Here is a 7,162-nt window from a genome sequence, read left to right as displayed (position 1 = left end):
GAAAATGGAATCACATCAGAACTACAAAGCTCTGGATAACATAATCTTCAACCCAACCTCATCCACCTATCAGGAAGGGTCTCACAGATGATGCAGAAGATGACCCAAATAAGTTGGAAGGTATGAGAAATAAATGTAACATCCAGGAGAATTTACCCTTGGATTTTTGCCGTGATTTGGAGAATATGTTGCCAAAAGACATGAAGCCAAAATAACAGGTTTCTGCATTCTGGACAATTTAAAAATAGACCCCTTTGGAAAGAACTTAGCATTTGTTTCTTGACTTATTTTATATCTGTATGAAGAATACAGGGCATTTTTAAGGAGATTGGTGATTCCTCTGAGCTCATCTTGTCCAAAGCTCTATCTGCAAGTTATACAAACTCATTCCCCCAAAAATAATAACAATGAAACTTTCTATATTCCTATGTTAACCTATTGCTAACATTTATCTCTCCATTCCTTTCTTTCAAATCTGTTATCATCAATATCCTTCTTAAACTCTTTATTATTTTCAATATCCCTGTCTTCTCAATATTGTTGTTGCCTCCTATCTACCCTAAAATTCCTGGCTTGAATCCCTCCAGTAAGGTTCCCAGCTTTGCTTAGTATTGAAACAGTATCCAAATGGTGTCCCATCAAAGTCATAATTAATGACATCTCATGCGATTATAACAAAGATCGTGTACCTTTTTGATCCTCCTCATACCATTTGCAGCCTTTTGCATAGATAATCATTCCATCATTCCCTGATACCTCCATAATGTCAGCTGGGCAAGAGAAATGGCACAAATCTGGTTCCTTTCTCCTGCATCCAGTTCCAGAGAATTCATTCCAGTTGCCCTCAAATTGTTACTGTTGGTGTCCTCAAAGAATTTATTCTTGTCCTCTTCTATTTCTCATCATGTATTATCACCTTAGCAACTTCATCCAACAACAGAACCACTTGCCACCTGAATACTGACAACACGAACCCTTAACCTTTCCAGATTTCTATATTGCTAAACTGCCTATTCTGGGTCAAGCTTTGGATGAGCAGAAATTTCCTCCAACAAATTTTTGGAAAGCCTGAAGCCATTAACTTTTGCCCCCAATGATTAAATTCCTCTCTCATGCTCTTAAATTAAACCCAAATATGGCCTTATTTGGCTTCACATATCCATGCTATCATCATGACTGCTTCTTTCTACTATGGAACAATATTGAGCTTACTTGCCCCATTTGCTAATAAGATCCTTATCTATGCACTTATAATCCCTTAGCTTGGATATTCCATTGTACTGCCATCAGCATACATTCTGCCTATGACCCAACATTTGGTCATCAGTGTAATGATAGTGATCATGGTTGCAAGGCAACAAGCAATGCCTTACTGTTTGATTAGACTTGACTGCCAGCAGGGGCTGACACAGCGCAGGGCACTGCAGGATGCAGATCTGTAATAGAGTCTTGGTGACATGCCTCATGGTGCTGCTTACAACAACTTTAAAGTAAAGAAACATTTCCTTCATCCATGTGTTGTCAAAGAAGTCACACATACAAATAGAAGATGAAACATGGTGTCAGAAGTGAGATGAAGGAAATACTTTAAAAGATAAAATCTAAAGTCAGCAACTGATCAGTGAAGAAAAGCTAACAAAGTGAAAAATTGAAGGATTACATCCACCTGTGAAACTTCAGCTGACAGGTAATGTTGCTGAAAATTGGAACAGATTTAAACAAAATTTTGGATTGTATTTAGTGGCAGTTGGAGCTGACAAGAAAAGTGATAAAGTGAAAACATCGGTTTTCTTCCATCGTGGATGATGAAGCCCTGGAGGTGGATAATAACTTCACATTTGCTGCTGAAGGAGACCAAATGAAATTGGAAAAAAATAATGGAACAGTTTGAGGCATACTGCCTACCTAAACATAATGTTTGAGAGGCACAGATTTTTCACATATACAGAAAACTGAAGAAAATATTGATCAGTATGTGCCTGAATTGAGAAACAGAAGCAAAACATGTGAATTTAGTGGATTGATTGACTTGCTGATAAAAGACAGACTTGTGTGGGGTATTCCAGATAATAGTCTAAGGGAAAGACTGCTAAGAGAGCAAAATCTAGATCTGGAAAAATCCATAGCACTCTGTAGGGCTACAGAAACTGTAAAATTGCAGGCAAAAGAGCTGTTCAGTGAAACTAGCAGCAACGTGGATGCAGTGAGCAAGAACAGACATAAACCATTTAAGGAAAAGCTCACCAAAGTAGAAAGAGAGGCATGGCCAGTGAACAAAAATGAAAAGGACAATCGAGAAGTCATGTCAATGATACAGTACACAACACCTACCAAAAAAGTGTCCAGCATACGGTAAAATATGCTTTTTATGCAACAAAAGCAACCATCATGCCCATTGCTGTAGGAACCAAGTGCAACAAAGCAAAGTTCATGAAGTAGATGAAAGGGAGATAGAGGAATTCTATGTAGACTTTGTGACTGAAAACAAGAAAGAAAACAGATGATGTTGAGATTAAAAGTCAATGACATATACATTTCAGTTAAATTGGATACTGGAGCACAAATTAATGTAATATCGGAGACTTATTTTAAGAAGATTAGACCGAGACCAAAGATGTATAGAACAAAAGTGAAGGTGACAGGAGAATGCATAGTCAAAGTGAAGCACAAGGAAAAGAGCACATGCTAACATTCATCGTGATACCAAAGGATGTACAGATGATATTAGGTTTAACAGCCTAGTGAGAAACTGAACCTGCTAAAAAGAGTCCTCATTGTGGAAAGCAAAGGAGAGACAGTCTATGATGAACTCATGACAGAGTACAATGATCTATTTCAGCATCTCGGCTGCTTTCCAGGAGAACACACGATCAGAGTGGATAAATGTGTGCCACCAATAATACATCCATGCAGAAAAGTTCCATTTGCGCTTCAAAAGCAACTAAAGGCAGAGTTAGACTGGATGGAATGCCTGAATGTGATTCAGAAGATAGATGAACCAATGGAGTGGGTGAGTTCACTCATTCTTGTGGATAAAAAGAATGGAAATCTTAGAATTTGCTTGGATCCAAGAGATCTAAACAAATCAATAAAGAGGGAACACTTTAAGTTTCCAATATGTGAAGAAATCATGTCAACGTTTGCAAATGCAAAGTTTTTCAGCATCATTAGGATTTTGGCAGTTAAAGTTGGATGAAGCAAGTTCAAGACTGTCCATGTTCAATAGTCTGTTTGGCAGATACAGATTCCAAAGGTTACCATTCGAAATTGCCTCAGCTCCTGAAGTGTATCACAAAACTATCCATATGGTCTATGAGCACCCGGACGGAATTGATACCTCAATGGGTGATATCATAGTATGGGGAATCTCAAGAATGGAGCATGATGAGAGACTAAGGAAAGTGCTGGAAGCAACAAGGAAAGGAAACCTAAAGCTGAATAGAGAGAAATGCCAGCTCGGGATGACAGAACTAACATTTGTAGGAGATATTATTGGCAGTGAGGGCATAAGACCAGATCCTAGAAAGGTGTCTGCCCTAGGGAACATGTCAAGGCCACAATGCAAAAAAGACATAGAGGTGTTTAATGGAATGGTCAACTATTGGGGTAAATTTACAACAACTTTAAAGTAAATAACTTTTTCCTTCATCCATGTGTTGTCTAAGAATCACACATATGAAAACAAGATGAAACAACCTGTCCCCATCTCCCACAAAGATAGCTGATCAGCTTGATTCTGGAGGTATAGTATTTTTTTGACACTCTTCATTACTGTTATGATCTAATTCTATCAAAATATGATTGACCTTGACTGACCAACAAGGCTCTGAACTTGAGAATTCCTTCTCTAAGTTTCTCCATTTCTAGTTCTCTCTTGTTTTGTGAAGCAATCCCAGCACCCAAGCTCCCCCTGATACATCTGTGTGTAGTTTGGTCAAAATAAGTTAATTAGTGTGAATTTCCATGGGACATTTTGTTGTTGGGCTTTGTCCTGTGTTTGAATCCTCTGGCTGCTGCCTATCCTTTCTTTACTGTCACCATTCTCACTCTAAGAGACAGGCAGCTTTTTATCCAGTTGCTAGAAACAGAAAATGTTTCTTCATGTTACATAAAATATAGCAAGAAATTAAGATCTTGCCCAACTGTGGTGGACCGCTACATATCATCCACGTAGGTCATGAAGTTCTGCAATTTGTTCTAAGAAATTTTTTTAGAATGGGGCTCATTGAATCTCAGTGATACATGGGCTCAGCAATAGCTCCAGGAAATCTGAATTTGATCCTGCCCTTCAGTGCAATTTGTGTAGAGTTTACATGATCTCTCTGTGACTGAGTGGGTTTTCTCTGGGAGCTTCAGTTTCATCCTTTTACTTAGTGCTATGCTGGTAGGTTAATCAGTCACTCTAAATTACCCTTTGGCAGAGATTTAATGGAAAAGGAATTAATTGGAAGAGAATAAATTGCAGAGGTACAGAGGAATAAAGAGAGAGAGAAAGGGATTAATGGGATCACTCTCTCTAGAGTTGGTACATACCTGATAGCCTGAATGGCCTGTTTCCACGTTGGTGACCATAAGGACTGTGGAAGTTTATGTGCGAGTAGCAAGCATTATTTTAGGGAATAAAGAATCTATAGATATATGATTTTGAGTCACAATTCATGTGTTACAAGTTGAATATGATGATTAAAATCTTCATTTTTGGGTTCCTGGGTATCTATGATTTCAGTAAGTGTCTGTGTAATATGGTAAGACGATAATGAGTATCAATTACTGTACCACTGATTCAGCATCCACATTTCAGTCAGTTAATATAAAGAGTGAATAACAATTTATACACGAGTTTTCCCCAACTGAGAAGAATAAGCATGTTTTACTCATTATTGGGTAGGAGTTTCAATGGTCACATCTCAAGATTTCCCCCACACATTATCAGCTGCTTGGCACATAACCAAAGTAGCCAGTGTAAGGTTTACAGAGTTATTACATCTGTTATGTATAACATTTTGGTTTTCTAAAATGGTAAATTATGTCGAGAAAGACTCCAACTTGATGGGAATATTCTTGTCTGAACAAATTAGACACAGTGAAGCTGGGAAATTGGACAATTTGTGGTTTCATTCAATTCTTACTGGAACATGACACATAGATCTACTACTCAACATGTTCTGACTGGCTTGAATGTGAATCACACTGACATTACTTATTGTGAAAACACCAAAATTATTATCTCTATTTTTGATCCAGACTCACGTTACAGGTCAGTTCACTTGTTTACCTGCCTGAATTGAAATAGGTAAATGTGAATTGCAGGCCTTTAGATCACACAGAATGGCTGAAGGTTTCCGAAGCAGATTGTATTTCAGATTTACTTCATTGCTTATGAAATATCTTGCAGCACCGGGACAGGTGCTACTAAGTCACGAGCTCCTCCAGTCTTAGGTTGATCTGAAAGTGGGTGCCTGATAAAGGGAGAAATAATTGCTGATCATTGATCTTCAGTATTTGGTTAACAGAAATGTTGTGAATGGCAGGAGCCCACATATATATCTAAACAACTTTAAAACAATAGTTGTTGCGCAGTTATGAATATAAATGATTGAATAACAAATTCCTGAAACAATTCTCAGATCTTGATTCTCCATCTTTCTTTCTCTAGTCAGGATAAGCCATGAAGTTGTAACATATTGCACTATTTTTGTCCTCTATGCAAATCAATTTTAATAAAAAGATGAAGTTCCAGGAAAATTACGGACTAACTGTGAATTTCTAAGGTTTACCTTCAGGGTCAAACATATGCAGTTTCCGGAGAATCCTGGACATATGCAGCGATGTCCAACATCATGCAACATAGACACGGACTGAAACAGCCTTATAGGCCTTTTTTTTTAGCTCTCAGCCTATAAAGAAAATGGGCAATGACCCAACACACAGCCCAATTAATGTTATTTTCCAGGTGCCATGTAATTTCTAGGCATTTTAGTAAACTAACTCTCTGTGGGAAATGAGCCAACTGATGACTGAATGGGATTTGGCAAAAACATTTTCTGTATTTAGTTTAAATCTTACCAGGACAGATGAAGAACAAGATGTGTTTTAGCTGGCCTAATGCTACATTTTACTTGATATGATGGTGTTAACCATGTGATCTGTCCTATGCACTCAACACCCATGATTTTATAATCAGACTGTTGAATTTAACACCTCTGAGAGGATCAAAAAGTGAGTTCCTGGTCACCAGCCATCCATTACTAACATGGCAATTTGTTCCTGATGGTTGCCTATGAATGATATGGCTACACTAATGAACACTTTATTTAAATTACCATGCCATTATCCAGGAAACTCTTCCTAATGTTTATGAAAATCCTCACTTATTTGATTCACAATTCAGGAACAAGGGTAGTACATCTTTTTTCTAGATCTTGAACTCCTTCCATGTATCCCATGAATAATGAGGCTATTTTTTTGTAGAATGCAAGGGATGGATATAAGCTTGGAATTCCCAGGTGGCTGAAGGAGATATTCCTGGCCCAGTGAAATGAACAGTGTGGCCAACTCGCATATCTCCATTGATTAGAAGGTGGCAATATTAGTCTGAAGAAGTCAAGACAAGCTAAGAGGAAACAAAACAGGATATTTCAAGTCAGCTGAAGCTTTCTTCCACTGGTTGCCATCCAGAAGCAAAAATCATTCTGCTCTCTAGAAGGGATATACAAATCAGAGGGGCTGGGGGTTCTGTTGGCACTTTCCTTGAAAATGGGACCATAATAAGGTTGCTTCTCTCAAACCTCACCCTCACACCCACCCACCCCCCCCCCCCCCAATGTTTGCCCTGACAACCAAAAATGTATGGGGGATGGATTGAGCAGCATGGACTTTTGAGCTTGAAGGGCCAGTTACTGTGCTGTATGTCTAAATTTTAAAATTTAACCAAATGGGCAAACATCAGAATTATAAATACTGCTAAGCCTGAGTAGAAACAGCATGTTTTGGTTGAGTATCAGGACAGGGGTACTTTCTTGTTGAGCAGTTTACATAGAAACTCTACCTGGCTCACAGGAAAAAGAAACATTCTCAGAGTTGTATGTGATGTCATACAAATGATAATAAATATGAAATTTGAAGAATATCTTCCACCAAGGAATCAAGTCTATTTCAAAAG

The sequence above is a fragment of the Narcine bancroftii genome, chromosome 7 (genome assembly GCF_036971445.1).
Source record: "Narcine bancroftii isolate sNarBan1 chromosome 7, sNarBan1.hap1, whole genome shotgun sequence".
Classification (NCBI taxonomy): domain Eukaryota; kingdom Metazoa; phylum Chordata; class Chondrichthyes; order Torpediniformes; family Narcinidae; genus Narcine; species Narcine bancroftii.
The sequence above is the reverse complement of the archived record's forward strand: the minus strand, read 5'-3'. Positions refer to the sequence as shown.